The sequence below is a fragment of the Pectinophora gossypiella genome, chromosome 20, assembly GCF_024362695.1.
Source record: "Pectinophora gossypiella chromosome 20, ilPecGoss1.1, whole genome shotgun sequence".
NCBI classification, from domain to species: domain Eukaryota; kingdom Metazoa; phylum Arthropoda; class Insecta; order Lepidoptera; family Gelechiidae; genus Pectinophora; species Pectinophora gossypiella.
In genome coordinates this window covers 10,780,282-10,798,268 of record NC_065423.1, presented here as the reverse complement: position 1 = coordinate 10,798,268, position 17,987 = coordinate 10,780,282, and the positions used below count along the sequence as shown (strand labels likewise).

The window sequence follows — 17,987 nt, the reverse complement described above, 5'->3', positions numbered from 1 at the left end:
TTTACAAAGTGTAACTGTACTATAATGTCGCCAAAAAAGCATTGTTGTTGTTTTTTTTTTTTTTTTGACCTGGAAACTGGCACCTTTACTTTGTTTGGTGCCATAGATATACTATAAAAAAAAAGTATACATTTGCCGCCATTTTCCCGCGCGTTGGAAAATAAATTGGAAAATTTTTGTTTCATTTAAAATTACGTCGTCGTAGAAAAAGTATTGTATGCAACGTTGTATAACTAGGTCAAAAAATGCTCGTGGCGTCTCTTATTGCGATGTTCGCCAAGGCTCACATCGCAACTCACGCCACTCGCATTTTTTGACCCTTCTTATACAACTGTTGCATAAAATACTATTATGGTACCTACTGTCCGAAGATAATAATGCCGATTCTCGCTGACAAAACTTAATTTTATTTTAATCTGACAGTTCTAAAAATCGCACCGTCCTTCATTTACGAGTGCAAGACAGAGATGGAGCTAGTTTCAGAACTCAGGGGTTAAAATCACATCGAAGCAATTCATCTAAAAAAAACAATATTGCTTTTTGACATTTGTTTGCATTGCGCACTTACTTTTATATGCGTAAATGTCTAATTACAATATTGCTTTGTTAGATGAATTGCTTCGATGTGGCCTTTTTAACCCTCCAGACAAACTAAATTAAAATTAAGTTGTTGCGTGCAGAAATCAATGCCATTATTAAACTTTTGTTAATACTTACCTCTAGACACTTATTTATGCACCGTTGATTATTTAAATAAGTATATATTATATTTATTTCGTTATAAAATGCTGGAGTCAAGTTTTTTTGAAGCCCAGCCAAGTTTTTTAATTCTATACCTAGCTAATAAAAATAATTATCAGCAATTTAATTCTGTAACCTAATAAAAAATATCACGACTTTCCATTTAGAATTTAGAGTTCTTGTTGAAATGTTGAAATACATCTTGTTGTTTCTTGTCATAAGTTTTATTAGAATTATACTTTTTATTAATCATAAAAAAATATAAGTACATGAATAATTATCACTGTTGGTTTTGTAACTGTTAGTCACACGACAGAGTTTTATATAAGTGTTTTAGAAAAACTTTTTTAATATATCATTATTAAATGTGATATACTAAGTAGTTACCATTGTCCTGTTTGACGAAAAATGCACGTTTGATGTGTTGTATATAGAAATAGATAATCAGTACACCAACTAAGTTATCTAGCCAGTTTTTTTAAATAAAAATATGTTATAAGGCAAAGTACCTATGTTAAATAAATAATAATTCTATAATTCGTTCATTAGGTTACGTACTCTCTCTATGTAATAGTGAATTTGACGTTAATTTTTTCATTTAATAACATTTATATACTTATGTAAGTATCAAAGTATAATTTATCGAAAAATTAGGGTAGTTTCCAACTAGTCAAATCAGTTACTTTTTACTAAACGTCAAAACACGAAATTACTATGGAATTTGTATGAAAAAGCAACCTGTGACGTCATAGAAAAATGTGACAAAATGTCGCTCTTATTATTAAATTTTTCTTAATTAATTAAAATTCATAAATAAGTTAAATAGAAAAACGAAAACGGTTTTTATTGCCTTTAGATCTGTCTTTGTTTAGTAATCGGAATTTTATAGGTAATTTATCTTTGACCTAGGATACTAAACTACCCGATTCATCTACAAAAAGCAATATTGCTATTTGATATTTGTGTGCATTGCGCATTTACTTTTATATGTTTTTTGTCACCTTTAGATCTGTCTTTATATAGTAATCAGAATTTCATAATTTATCTTTGACTAGGAAACTACCCAATTGCAAGGTTTTTAAATATCGTTCCAATAATATTTGGCGCGGTGCTAGCTGAGATAATGGTCACACTCACACCCCGGACACTTCATACAAAAAACCTCGTTTTACACAGACACTACACATTGACGTTATCGTACACGAGCATCTGTGTGTGACGTCTGACGCCCGTGCTATTGAAGACTGAAGTAAGAACCAGGGGGCTGAGGTAAACTTAGCTTAGCCGCTGGCGGGAACCGCAAAGTTGCCGTTCTATGCGTAGTATTATTTCTTATTCTATGTAATAGTTCTCATTCGGGCAACCACCAACATTATTAACTTAATTTGACAGGAAGTAGCTCTGTCTCTCTCTTGCATACACTTGTTGTAAGGACGGCTCTTGCTTAACTGTCAAATTCATATAAGGTTAAGTTCATGCCCGCCCGAATTGGCACCAATGAAAAAGAATTCCGTTTTTTTTTGAAATGTCAATATATTCGATCCAGTCTAGCTCTAGATAGACGTACGGTCACAAGCATTAATATGTATACACTTTGGTACCATGTCACATTAACTTTTTTACAAATTGAACTGTAAGTCTCACAAAATGTCAAATATGTTAGTGCGACAGAGTCCTAAAGTGGGTACATTATATTGCTCATGACTGCACCGTACATACTTAGTTATTTAGCCGAATTAAATTCATATATTTTTTAAAGTAAGTAAATAATGTACCTACTCCTTTGTAAATATTAGAACAATTCAATTCAATAATCCATATTTACACGAAAAAATAATACTAAAAATTGTTATATTTTGTAAAAGAACTATATTGTAAATAGTTAATAAATATATCTATACCATATTCATAAAATTTTCTTTGATTTATACCATCATTAATTATCATAATATATATTACTTTTCGGACGAAAAGCAAATTATATACTTAAATTAAATTAATTTATTTATTATATTACGGATTCGTCTATCCTACACGTTCAGCAACTTTATTCTGCCTAAATCTATGGTACCCTGTTACATGAGCCATAAGGTGAAAAAATTACTTCAAGCTATCACTTTGGGCAAATAATTTATTGACTGTTCATTGCCATTTTCCGACCTATCTCCGTGATCCAGTGGTTGAGCGTTGTTCTCACGATCCGGAGGTCCCGGGTTTGATTCCCGGTGGGGACATATCACAAAAATTACTATGTGGTCCCTAGTTTGGTTAGAACATTACTGGCTGATCACCAGATTGTCCGAAAGTAAGATGATCCGTGCTTCGGAAGGCACGTTAAGCCGTTGGTCGCGGTTACTACTTACTGATGTAAGTAAGTAGTCGTTACATGAGCCATGTCAGGGGCTTTTGGCGGGTCAATAGTAACCCTAACACCAGGGTTGATGAGGTTGGTACTCCACCTCAAAACTCACACAAGAGAAGAAGATTGCCATTTTATGTATAGTTTTTGTAGTGGGGTCATTCTTCTTTTTTATCGACAATAAGAAGTCATTTTCTCGTTACTTATATCGGATTTAACATCTTTCATTATAACGGCAATAAATATTTAAAAAACATCATATAGAGATGTGTCTGTAGAGGAGTATTTAGTGTTTCTCTTTATCTTGGTAATATACTGTTCCTTGCAGGCGCATTGCAAAATATATTGTGACAGAGTGGCCCTTTTCATCGGAGACAGCATTTCGATTTACCACGCTGTCACAGAATTTTGTGAAAAACAACCAAGCTACGTTAATCACTAATCGAGGAACCGATTAGTATTTCGCTGGTATTTTAAGTATAATAAGATAACTATATTTTTGGACAATGGAAAGATTAAATAAAATTCTAAAACATGCTATGTTATAGCAGAGCGAAGGACAGATCATTGTCGATAAAAAAGAAGAACGACACAGTGTCAAAAACCGACAAGCCCCATATTTTGTTTAACTTAGGGATTGTATAGTTAAAGTGTAGAGTAAAAAGCTTGGCTCGATATGATCTTGTTTTGGCAACATTTTACATGAAAATGATTTTGTTGGGATTCAAATTCAAAAATATCTTTATTCAATAGTTAACATAGAATCGCAGCTTTTAATCGTCAATTTTCACTTTAATAAATTCTCACAACCTGTATAGCCGGGGAAAAAAGCCGCAAGAAAAACCTCGACACAGGGCCCTAGACGTTCTTAAAAACATAACATAACATAAACAGCCTAAATACGTCCCACTGCTGGGCACAGGCCTCCCCTCAATGAACCGGAGGGGGTAATATCGTTTAATACAATTCAGTAATTTCGCTGCCATAGCTTTTACTTCAGTGCTTATTAATATAAATTAAGTAATTATCTTATCTTAGGACAGATAAAAGATAAGTAAGTACTTGTCGTTTTATATTAATAAACCTTCAACAATAAATCATTCGTGGAAATATTGATATACAATCAACATGAAGTTTTCTGTGCAAAGTGAGAAATTTTACGCGTTTTGCAATGAAACCAAATGTTTTAGTTTACTTACTCGCGAGGTTTGGTACAATTTCATTGAATGTTCTAGTAGGATAATTTGTAGATGTAGAGGCAAAAATATGTCCGATATTGTTAATGGGACTGGTGACTGGAATGTTCAAAAAATAAATAATGAAACTTCTAATGGGGGTAGTTCGGTAAATAAGAAATCAATCTCCGTACAAACTGATGACCTCCAAATTAAGAATGAAATCGTTAGTTCTATTCATTACAGTGCTGATAAAAGTGAAAGTGACAATAAAGTTATGGAAAATTATCCCACAATTGAAGTTGAAGTAAAAACCTCGTTAGAAATCCTCGATGCAACAAAACTCAATGAAGACGCGGACGCTAATGGGGAAACCGAAAATGTAAGTAGGTACCTATTCATACTTGGAAGTCAATCATTTTACTATAAGTACTTAATACTTAATAAAAATAAGTAGTTTGGGGCGGCGAAAAGGATTAGACAGATCATCGTCGGATATCGATTGTGCCGCGGCTTTATTTGTCAGTCAGCGGGCCATTAACGGGCTATTACTCAGGGATGGTGGGGCCATGTGACAGCGGGCCGAGTGTCGAGTGATGGAGGGCTGCGTGCGGCGGCGCGGCGGCGCGGCGCGGCCAGTGACGTCACGGCGGCGCCGCGCATGCGTCCCTGTATCGAGCGGCGCTACACCCAGCAGCGCCCCGCGGCCGCGCGCCCACCACCGCCGCACACGACAGCGCCACCGCGCCATCGCGCCCGCGCGCGTCCTGCTAAGCTCACCCAATATGGCAGCCCTAACCGGACCCCGGGCTCGCGCGCGAACCCTCTGACCCGTCAGATTCGTTCGCGGTATGTGCTCGTTATATAAATGTTACGCAAGTTAAGGACGGAGTGCCGAGAAGGTGTTCGACAGGGCGCTCGGCCCGCGAGCTTCGCCCTCGGCCCATGTGACGCGGAGCAGCCCCTGCCGTGAGTACGGAGCCTCGGAGGCAGGTGTGGCGTCGCCAGTGGCGGCGGTGGTCGCGGGCAGTGGCCCGGCGTAGCGGGCGACGGCACTCGCGCTCGGCTCGTGTATCGATCGGTCGTTATCTGGACTCAGTGGATATTATTATTCCCCGATGAAACGGGTTGCCTGTGAAGTGTTGAAGTGCCTGGGTGCCCACCGCGGCACCTAACCCGCTGCCGACGCCACCTGCCTCACTCCGAGCCGATCCTCATGTAGGACATTTTATCGATCCCCTATTGTTTTAGACTGTCTTCTATATTTGATGAACTTGGCATTTCTAATGGTGACCTTTCACAAAACTTGGCCTGGGCATCGAAACGCATTAAGCTTCGAGTCTTGGAAAAGTTTACGAACTTAATTAATGTATTTAATCAGTTTTTAATTGTAACTCGCTTCGCACACGAGTAAAAAAATCAATGATTAATATCAGACAACAATGTTGTGGGTGTAAAATGTGATAGTTTCATTTATAACTAGACACGAATTATAAAGCGTATCATTCCGGGACACGGTAATAAACACACAGTCCCTCATATTACCTGTAATATTACCATCGATAACATGTTCACATAGAATTTAATCAATATCTCACCGAACTACTTACATGTTTTAATCACAAATGCTGGGGTGTAGAATTAAAAGGGAGGTATTTTATTGTATCTTCACTCCATTTATTTTCTCCTTTTTACAAAAACTAAAACCACCTTTACACTCCGACAATAATCATGGACAACCATTTTTATTTTTAAAACATAAGTAATAAAACCTCCTTCCGTCCCATCCATTAAGCATTCTAAATTATTATTTATTTATACCATAAACAACCAAATCTCCATTCATTATCCTTCCATAGTATTCTCTCTTACTTTTTTATCAATCTTACGTTTCATTCTACTCACTTTCCTACTCAATGTATCATCATCATCATCACCCTAGCATTATCCCGTTTTTCACAGAGTTAGCTTACCTAACCTGAAGATTTGACAGGTCCAATTTTTTACAGAAGCGACTGCCTGTGTGACCTTGCAACCCGCGAAGGGAAAACTGGGCTGGTTTTCCCTATACAGATTAGGTCACATACCTCCGAAAATGCATTTCTCGGGAATGTGGGTTTCCCCACGATGTTTTCCTTCACCGAAGAAAATTCCCAATTGGGCGCGAACCTCGGCTCAGGGCGTCGTTTGAGAGGATTATATTTGAAAGAATTAATCGACCCTAGTGGGACGATAGCGATATGCGCTGAATGAGGGAAATCGTCGACTACGCCGGCGGGGTCGGTATCGAGGTCCTGTAGTGTTTGTTGTTATGATTCTGATTGGCCGCCTCTATGATCACTTATGATACCATACATACCTTGATTCCTCTACATTTATGAATAAATCTACCTAAATTGAAGATTTGCCAATTTCGGTTTTTTATGGAAGCCTGAATGTCTGACTTCTCAACCAGCCCAATACAGGTTAGGTTAGATTCCGAAATGCATTTTCTCACAATGTTTTCCTTCACCGCTGAGAACGTTGTAATAATTTATGATCGAAATATGATGTTGAAAAACAAACCATTGGTTAAGACAACTTTTCTAAGATTATATAATAATATGGACCAATTCTTAATTCATCTATTTAATTTCTATTTAACCGATTCCCGTTTTCAACATTAAGTACTTACTTATACTAAGTCCCTTACTCTGAGTTCACATTTTATTCTGTTCTTGTCAAAGTATTGTTTATAATTGTGTGATTTTATAGTATTTTCCAATGGTCCTGCCTTTAGGAACTTGCGTTCTCACTGTGGGAGGCCAGCTTCTTCCAACTGGGCAATTGGGCTCCGTAACTACCAAACCCAAACATTAAATTAAATCGCTAGGAATCGAATCTGTATCCATTTGATTGGAAAACATGCCATTATAAATACCACTAATTAAGTTACTGCTCGTTGCTGTCTAGTGTTTTTGATTTACAAGCCTACGCGATGGTATTTGAAGGTTAGTTTTGTTTGAACAAAATTTGTCTATCCTAGAAGGTCAACCATCTAATAACCCTCAACTACAATGCCAGTCGTGCGGCCGCTACTGTCGCTCTCGCATTGGACTTTACAGCCATTTTAAAAGCTGCCACAGAAACGCTGTTTGAATCATCTGATAAAGATGTAAAGGCCTGAGATGAGAAGGTCAACATCATCTGTTATTGTGTTAATAAAGAGTTTCCTCAGGAAGTTTTCCTTCAATTATTGCTTTGGGCTCACGACCCAACGGTCTCGGATTCGAATCCCGGTGGGGACTTACCACAAACACTTTGTGATCCCTAGTTTGGTTAGGACATTACGATCTGGTCACTCGATTGTCCGAAAGCAAGATGATCCGTGCTTCGGAGTGCATGGTAAGCAGTCGGTCTCGGTTACTATTTCCTGAAGTAGTAGTCATGTCAGGGGCCGTTGGCGGTTCAATAGTGACACCAGGGTTGATGAGGTCCATTGTTGATTTCAAAATCTACACGATAGAAGATTTGTCACGCATCGCTCACTTACCTCCGACTATGACGACGACTATTATGGATTTCCTCTGACCATCTGTGACCGGAAATATTCCACACGTGTTAGGAGAGGGGAGCGATGGGGGTTGGGGGGTTAGGAGGGGGAGGGGGGCATTATCCTGGATCATTATATACCGAGCTGGCTCGTCGCCAGGGTTGAGGTCTGAGGTTCGGGAACATGGGTTGATTGTAATTAAAACACATAATAACGGGTTCTTACCGCGTTTAAATGGGGATATGAGACTCCCGATATTTCGACGTCAAAAACATAAACAAGCGGCAAAGAAAGAGGGTAGACAGATATGTCTGCCCGTAGAAAATTATGGATCTACCTACTCCACTCCAATCTCATCAGTCATCCCGTGATCATGGCACTCGCAACAGTGTCGAAATATCGGGAGTCTCATATCCCCATTTAAACGCGGTAAGAACCCGTTATTATGTGTTTTAATTATGATAATAACCGCGTAAACTTAAAACAATGGGTTGATTGACCAGGTCTGCTCCATTTTAGCTAAATTAGATGAGATATTAGGTAAAAGCATGATTCCGAGTTTCGGAGGGCACGTGAAGCCAGTGGTCAGTGTGGTGGAGTATGTTGATTGAGAGGAGGCCTGTGCCCAGCAGTGGGACATATACAGGCTGTTTATGATATGATGATGATAAAAGCATGACGATTCAAAGTTTGACCATATTATTATTACCTACTGAATAAAGATATTTTTGACTTGACTTAGACAGAACAAGACGTAGCAACCCCAGCGGTGTGGTTGAAGACTTCCCTCATTCCGCGCTTATCGCTATCGACCCACTAGGGTCGATTAATTCTTTCAATTATAATCCTCTCAGACGCCCTGAGCCAAGGTTCGCGCCCTATTGGGCACCCTCAGGCCTGTTGTCTTAAACTATGTGGTGAGAGTCCTCAGCGCTCCCCATTTGTCCAGACAAATATTATTAATACTATTTGCCGTAAAATTACAATAAGTCACGTCAAAAAAAAGAAAAATAAAGCTGTCAACTCAAAATTTCCAGAAATCGCGTGTTCATTGTGAACGAGCCTTTATGCGACTTGCACGCGATATTCCTGAAACCGTTCGAAATCGAAACGTGTTTGTGTACTGACGGTTTACTGCCCACGAATAATTTATACAACACAACAGCCTCTGTGGTCTAGTGGTTAGAAAGTTAGTCTCACGATCTGAAGGTCCGGGTTCGATTCCCGATGGGGACATTGTCGAAATCACTTTGTAAGTCTGTCCTTTGTTTGATAATGACATTGCAGACATAAGCCAGATCGTAAGTCCAGAATTATACGAAAAATTAATTTGTACATTTTTATTTATTTTCATGGGTTAATAAACAATTCATCATCATCTCAGGCCTTTACAATTAAGTATACATGATATGTTAACAATAGGTGTAGGATATTTTTATATAAGTAAATGTACAATCAACCACATTATCCACTTCAGGACCCCGATAATGACCCCTGATTTTCCGAAAGGAAAATCCACTTGATATCAACTCAGAATCATGGTTTGAATCATCCCCCAGTATTTGTTATGCTGTCAATAACACCCATATGTACTTGTATGGCTACTTGTATGTACTTGTATGGGGTGTCACATCGTAACGAATATACTGAGGGGGATGATTCAGCTCACTATTCTGTGTTAATATCAAGTGCAAAAGTATACTTAGAATTGAAAGGAAGTATTAATTTAAAAATAAGAACACAAAACAATCAAGAATTTTGCGACGAAAAATTCCATTTGATGTTAACACTGAATGATAGTCAGAGTCATCCCCCTCAGTGTTCGTTACGATATCATTAACACCTTACTTATATATAAAGTACTTACAGTAAAATTGTGTGAAAACATTAACATTTTCGTGTTAGCTGTAATTACGTCGCTACTTCGTCGAGGACTAATTTGTCAGAAACTGATGCCCATGCTACTTATGCGACAAAATGCAATGGTGGTGCTACACTGCCGCGGTTACAGACATCATCTTTTTTTGACGTGACTTATAATTATTGTAGATTTGCCAGATCACCATAAGGTTCATCATATCCAGCTTACGACATCGTATCAACAGTGGCTGCAAGTTGTCTTTGATTACTTGTGGCTCTGCCCACCCCATTAGGGATTACGGGCGTGAGTTTATGTATGTATGTATGTATGTATTTGCCAGATAGCATTAACTACTTGGCCGGAACAATGGGGAGCGCTGAAGGCTGCCACCCGGTACAAAGTTTAAGACAACAGGCTTGAGGGTGCCCAGTTGGGCGCGAACCTCGGCTCAGGGCGTCTGAGGATTATAATTGAAAGAATTAATCGACCCTAGTGGGCCGATAGCGATAAGCCCTGAATAAGGGAAGTCTTCAACCACACCGCTGGCGTTGCTATCGGGGTCCTGAGATTTGATAACATGTGTAAGCTATTTGTAACAAAATATCAAGTCCCTATATAACATACCTAGTACCTACATAAGCATACTTACAATACAAGGAATAAAAATAAAATTGCTATTCAAAATTCTAGATTAAGTAAATTAAATTCATCTTTTTTGGGGTTATGTATGCGTTTTTACAATAAAATACCAGATAATATTTTAAATTTGTCAGAAAATAAATTTAAAGCTCACGTGAAGCTTACTTTATGTAAAAAGCTTATTATGAGATTAATGATTACCTAAATGATAAAAATGTCTGGTATTCAATGTGTTCCTCTAGTTATTAAATAACTTGTGTTAGCGTACACCTATCCTGGACATTTTTCTAATTGGTTAATGAAAAGTTTGTAAATGAAAACATTTGGTCAACAAGAACAGACTTATTGAATGTCAAGTATAGGTGGCGCGAGTGAGGGTAGATCATTGGTTCTCTGTGGTTCGTACTGGAATGTGAATAAAATTTGTTAAGCGAAAGAAAATTAAAAAATACTTAATAATTCTATTAAAGAAGTCTTTTTCTTAAATTCATACGTGACCCCGAGTCTACTGCAATACTTGTAATGTACCCTCATTGATTTAAAATATGTTTTGCTGTTGCAGTTTCTTGTCATTTCTTCTCCTCAGCCATAACACCTTGCGAAATGACGTAAATTCAAAAGTGTTACATTGACCTTCAACAAGTATAACCTTGATAATTACGTTGAATAAATGATTCTGATTTCTATAATTTTGTAGCTTTTTTAGCACTATTTTGTCAATAAAATTATTTATTTCTTAACAGCGGTCATACCCCGGACACTCAACCTCGTTTTACACAGACACTACACATTGACGTTATCGTACACACGCATCTGTGTGTGTGACGTCTGACGCCCATACGGTTCAAGACTAAAGTAAGACCGAGGGGGGGTGGGGTAAACCTAGCTCAGCCGCTGGCGGGGAGCGGAGAGTTGCCATTCTTTGCATAGTACTATTCCTTATTCTATACTGCAGTGTAGGAGCACCTTAAAAAAAAACTAAAAACTCGACTCATAAGTTTGTGATCACGCCACGTTTATTCTACGAAGCTCACTTTTATGAAAACACTCAAGATTCATTAGTTCTTGGAAAGTATTTTTATAAGTTAGTAAGTACATAATTGCCTTCAAATTGGTCGCGTTGCTGCAGCGCTGAATCCGCGCGACAGTAGCGCTGAATGGAAAATCTATATCTTACTTCTACAAATTATAGGATGGATTTACAATAGTTTGAAAGCTTTTACTAGCTTAAAGTTCTGACATGATCCTTCAATGGACACACGTACCTACACGCTCCGTAGATTTGTAAATTAATACTTGTAGATATAACTATAGCGTTGCCTTATAATGAAAACCGCGTTAAAGTGCCTTTTTGAAAAATAACACTACCTAAGGCTAACGCGCTAAGGTACTAAGGCTGCGTTTCCATTGACGCGGAGCTGTGCGGAGAGGAGCGGAGATGTGCAGGAATCGACCAATCACCGTGAGGGAGAGAGTGACAGAGCGTCTTCGTTTTTCGCTCTCTCAAGAAACAAGAAACATCGAACGCTGTGATTGGTCAAATCCGCACATCTCCGCTTTTTTCCGCCCATCTCCGCGTCAGTGAAAACCCGGCCTAAGACACGTCAAACATAAAAGTGATTCATAGAGTCAAGCAATCTACATCAAAAGAATTTTCAAATTGCATGTGGCTTGTCACTATTGGTGGTCAACTCCTTTATAATGAGGGAATGTCCAACCTACATTCCCTAAAAAAGTACAGATGGCGCTGTTCAGATTTAACGTGATAATTACCTATTTTCTCATTACTCGGGGTAAGTACATAATTATTCACAAATATAATGTAATTGCAGAGGCATAACTAACTGGTTCAAGTCTGGTACCAGGAATCGAACCGGCGAATATAATGTAAACAGGTTTCTTTAATGCAGATATGCAAGCCATCCATAAAAAGAGCGATATCATAGTATGAACGTTCGGTTGTTATAACGTGGACCGGCACTGAACCACACGTGCTGAACAGATGTCCCACTTATATTGGAAAACTTGGCTGTATGGGCCAACGCCGTTGTCTCTAGGAAATTATAAAGTTTGCGCAGTGTAGCCAAAATGGCGCGTTTTTAAACTTCGCTAGCTTGATTAATCTGACACAGAAATTCTTCCATTTAATCGAAAAAGTTACAAAAGTTAACAATAGCTTCAGACTCAGAGTTAAAACTTAATGAAAATAAGAAGGGTTTATGTAATATTTTTTATTATTTGTAGGTCCTTTTAGGTAAGTAGTGGCAAACAGGCGTAGAGCTCATTTAGCTTAGTTTATCTACGACAAAAATAATAATTTCGGTCATTTTAATGCTGTAACTACATTTTATGCGGTGTCAGCAGTGAAAGAAAACATAGTGAGAAAACCCAGATTCCCGAGAAATGCATTTTCGGAGGTATGTGACCTAACCTCTATTGGGGTGGTTTTCCCTTCGCGGGTTGGAAGGTCAGACAGGCAGTCGTTTTTGTAACATAGCAGACCTGTCAAATCTTCAGCAGGGTTATTACGCGCAACGTGAGAAACTTATCGATCGATTCAATAAATTTTGTCGAAATCGATAAGTTTGTCTTTTTCCCTAACATGCGTGGCACGTGATTTTGTTCGTATTTTGATGAAGTTGGTATATCACCTCACAACCCACACGATAGAAGAAGATTATGCGCAATTTGCGTATCCCGCGGTCGATTACCTAAACAAGTGCAAGCTATAAAAATAAGTGAATAAATAGGTACAAAAACCTAATGAAAACTAAATTGAAATAAGATCATGTTCCTGAAACAAAATCCACTTTTCCTGTTTTCCCGCCTCCATAACAATGTTTTTATTTTTGGTTTATGTCAATATTATTGTTTATTTTTAAAAGGGTTTAACACCATTTTAGGGTTGCCACTTGCCACCTTTTTTAAGGAAATATAAAAAAGGAAGGAAATATAGTATTTTTAAAATATAATTAATATTTTCCGAAAATGCAGGGAAATAAGAAGTATTTACTTACTCATATTATTTTCGATTACTTATATCTTATTTGTAAACAATGTAAGATGTTCATTGATCCACAGTCGGGCGATTCAATGGATACCTAATTAAATCAGCGATGAAATAACATTAACGTAATATATTGCTTAATTTCTAAAATATTAAGACAACTTGCTCAAATAATATAGTACAATGCTGTATAATACGGGTGAGGGTGACAACCCTAATTACTCTACGTAACGTACGCACCAAACCGTGTAGCTAAGACATTTACATTAGACCCATTGAAGACTAAGTCTCTAGACGGGCACTAAATCACGAGGTTATGGAATTCCCGACTGCGGTAGCCGCCGTCGCGTCTAAGGACGAACACGGAGGGGAGGTGAGTGGGGGGCGAAAGAGGGGGGTCAGGGTGGTCCCATGAAACCAGGTCAGCGCACTCGCGTCTCGGCGAGACTGGGTGGCGCTACGAAATCCATACTTGAAGAGGTTTCACACGCGGCGGTAACTAATAAAAATACAATACAGTCCCCGGTCATAGACTAAGGAATTCTACTAAATATAGAACGGCAACTTTCGTGAATATTTTTTAATTTGAATTTGAAACGATTGTAAATCCATCGTATAATTTTTAGAAGTAAGATATAGATTTTTCATACAGCGCTACTGTCGCGTGAAGCGGATTCAGCGTTGCAGCAACGCGACCAATTTGAAAGCGCATCATTCGTAGCCTCATTCTAAGTACTAACTTATAAAAATACTTTCCAAGAACTAATGAATCTTGAGTGTTTTCATAGAAGTAAGCTTCGTAGAATAAACGTGGCGTGATCACAAACTTATGAGATGAGTTTTTTTTAAGATGCTCCTACACTGCATTAAAGAATAAGGAATAGTACTATGCAAAGAATGGCAACTCTCCGCTCCCCGCCAACGGCTGAGCTAGGTTTACCTCTGACCCTCGGTCTTACTTTAGTCAATCGTATTGGACGTCACACTCACATATGCGCGTGGACGATAACGTCAATGTGTATTGTCTGTGCAAAACGAGTGTTTTTGTATAGTGTCCGGGGTGTGACTGCAGTTAATGAATAAATCATTTTATTGCCAAAAAAGTGGCACAATGTTTTCCAGTAGTACATAAATACATAAACTCACGCCTATTCCCCACCGGGGTAAGCAGAGACTATAGAATTCCATTTGCTTCGATCCTGACACACTTCTCTTGCTTCCTCCACATTCATCAATCGCTTCACACACGCACGCCGGTTCAGAGTAGATCGTATTAAACCTTTTCTTTTCCAGTAGTAACCTACAAAATTATAGCTACTTAACATTTTGTTACAAATACGAGTAGCTAGCATACGTTATCAAACTTAGGAACCCGATAGGTACCTTACCGGGTGAGAGGTCAGCGCTCCCCATTTGTCCGGCCAAGTAGTTAATGCTATCTGCGGCAAATCTACAATAAATCACGTCAAAAAAAAAAGATAGGTACCACAGCGGTGTGGTCGAAGTCTTCCCTCATTCAGCGCCGTGGTAACGATAACGCTATCGGCCCGCTAGGGTCGATTAATTCTGTCTTCAATCATTGCTCATGACTGTACACAAAGTGTTACTCGTGTGTACAGTCATGAGCAATATAATGTACCCTGTCGCACTAACATATTTGACATTTATTGAGACTTACAGTTCAATTTGTCAAAAAAGTTAATGTGACATGGTACCAAAGTGTATCATATTAATGCTCGTGACCGTACTCTGTGGGTGTTAGTTTCGATTTTGGGCACGCGCCAAAATATCCTTGTCGGTCTATAAAGCTAGGTTACGTCTGTACCACAGACAGATTAGTCCGTCGTTGGCCGTTAACCTTTTTTTCTAAATGCACTTCACGAGATGCACCTTTTGGTATAAAATAGGTACTTACTTAAGTATACAGTCATGAGCATGAGCAATATAATGGTGCTAATTCCTGTAAATACCATCTAATTTTATTTTAAGTTATATCTGTCATTTTCTTATCCGCCGAAAAGGAAAGGGACGGGTAATCGACAAGCATAAAATTTATGGAACACACGTCAATTTTAAGCACAAATCTAAACCAACCGTCTAAAAATTTTACATCCGTCAATAACCCGACACAGTTAAGTAGACAGCACGTCAAACGGATTGCATACCAGCGACGTACCTTTTGATTCGCCCGGGTTATTCATTCATTTACTCATTCTTCCTAAAATTAAGAGCTGTGAATCATCCGTCCCTTTCCTTTTCGACGGATATAACTTAAAATAAAATTAGGCGGTGTCTGCAGGAATCGGGGCCAATGTACCTACTTTAGGACTCTGTCGCACTAACATACAGTGAGACTTACAGTTCAATTTGTCAAAAAAGTTAATGTGACATGGTACCAAAGTGTATACATATTAATGCTCGTGACCGTACAACTTAACGCATCTTATACAAATTAATTGTTTTCCTAATAGTGTTATGTAATCCACCTCACATGTCTGTAACTAGTCCTTTATGTAATACAGGGTGTTAGGGACGAATTTTTTAACGAATTTATTTATGAATTTATTAACGAATACTGTAGTCGGACGACGCTCAGTGGCCCGCTACAAGGTGGACCGACGATCTGGTGAAGGTCGAGGGAAGCCGCTGGATGCGGGCAGCGCAGGACCGATCGTCGTGGAGATCCTTGGGGGAGGCCTATGCCCAGCAGTGGGCGTCGTACGGCTGATGATGATAACGAATACTGAGGGGGATTATTCAGACCATGATTCTGTGTGATCAAGTGGAATTTTCCGTCGCAAAATTCATCATTTCTTTTGTGTTTTTAAAATTATTTTCAATTGTATACTTTGGCGATGGAAAATTCCCCTTGATATTAACTCCGAATCATGAGCCAATTAGCATTTGTTGCATCACTTATGTCACTTACACCTCGTACAGGTAGCCATACAAATACGTATGGGTGTTATTTACACCGTAACAAATACTGAGGGGATAGTTCAGAGCATGATTCAAAGTTGGTAACAGTTCACACCCTATGTAAGTCCCACTGCTGGGCACAGGCCTCCCCTCAATCAACCGGAGGGGGTATGGAGCATACTCCACCACGCTGCTCCAACCCTGGTTGGTGGAGGTGTTTTTACAGCTAATAGCCGGGACCAACGGGTTAACGTGCCCTCCGAAGCACGGAATCATCTTACTTTTTCGGACAATTAGGTGATCCAAGCCTGAAAAGTCCTTAACAAACAAAGGACAGTCTCACAAAGTGATTTCGACAATGCCCCCATCGGGAATCGAACCCGGACCTCCAGATCGTGAGCCTAACGCTCTAACCACTAGACCACGGAGGCTGTTCTGTTCCTCTCGGAAATTTCGTGACAATTTTAGTGTACTAATTTTTTTATTATTTTTAATTCCATACCTACTTTTGCGACGGAAAATTCCGCTTGATATCAACTCAGAATCACAGTTTGAATCATCCTAGTCGTTTGTTAAGTATTGTTCATCTTAGTGTTAGTTATTTCCGTTCAAAGATTAATGTTAAATATATTATACATACATATACATAAACTCACGCCTATTTCCCACCGGGGTAAGCTGAGACTATGGAGTTTCATTTACTTCGATCCTGACACACTTCTCTTGCTTCCTCCACATTCATCAATTGTTTCATACACGCACGCCGGTTCAGAGTAGATCTTACTGAACCTTTTCTAAGGACATCTTCAATTCGGTTAATTCCTTCTAGGTCTTCCTCTGCCAGCCCCACCACCAACCTTCGCTTTATATACTCCTTTCGTAATCCTATCGTACTTCATCCGCTCTGTGTCCAAACCAACTTAACATTCCCTACTCAATCTTCATCATCATCATCAATTTAAGAGCCACGCTCTTGTCGGTGCAGCATTTCCATGCTACTTTTTTAGGGGAAAATAGGGCAGTGGTTTCCCTCTTGCCTTCCGCCCCGCAGTACTCTGTCTGACGCAATTGGGATGGCGCCCAGAGTAGTCTATTACAAAGCCATACTAGGACTCCTGTCCTCCGCCTCTGATTCAATCTTAGTCACTATATATTATCGTCTTTTACACCACATCTCCCTGTATCACATTGTTTCTCAAATAAAATTATTATAAAGCTGATTATAATTATATAATACAGGATCTCAGGAAAATTAACTGGCAAGAAAAAATATTACATTGTTGATATGGTATCAGAATTATATAATGTTTTGTGTAATATAATTAGTGAGTAGGTGCCGAAATGCGGCTCCACGAAGTCTAACACTCCAATTTGATTTAGTAACGCACTAACAAAGCTCTTTTTTATAAATAAAAAATACATCACATCAAAGCTCTTGCTACGAACTATGTAACTTCGTATTATAAATGGCGTCATGAATAATTTATCGATTTTATGTTAAATCGAGTCGATGCTCGCCCTTCGCCTGTATTGACGTCAACACGATAACTCCATACCCTAGCCTCATAGATAACCCATATCGTGCACGTACGTTAGTGACATCGTAACGAATACTGAGGGGGATGGTTCAGACCATGATTCTGAGATCATATCAATTGACATTTTCAGTCGGAAAATTCATGAAAATTTTTTTGTTTTCTTTTTTAATTATTTTCAGTTCCATACTGCGACGGCCTCCGTGGTCCAGTGGTTGA

The 17,987-nt window shown here is 38.8% G+C and overlaps 2 protein-coding genes across 2 annotated transcripts in view; both read left to right on the top strand.

Annotated features, from left to right (window-relative positions):
• The window catches only part of LOC126376242 (serine protease gd-like), a 115,090-nt gene that overhangs the window by 22,572 nt on the left and 74,531 nt on the right, over positions 1-17,987 (top strand). The gene's annotated exons all lie outside the window — the stretch shown is intronic.
• The window catches only part of LOC126376191 (RIMS-binding protein 2-like), a 36,581-nt gene continuing 23,606 nt past the window's right edge, over positions 5,013-17,987 (top strand). The window contains exon 1 of the mRNA XM_050023414.1: positions 5,013-5,244. The gene's annotated coding sequence lies outside the window, so the exon portion shown is untranslated. The remainder of the gene's footprint in view (positions 5,245-17,987) is intronic.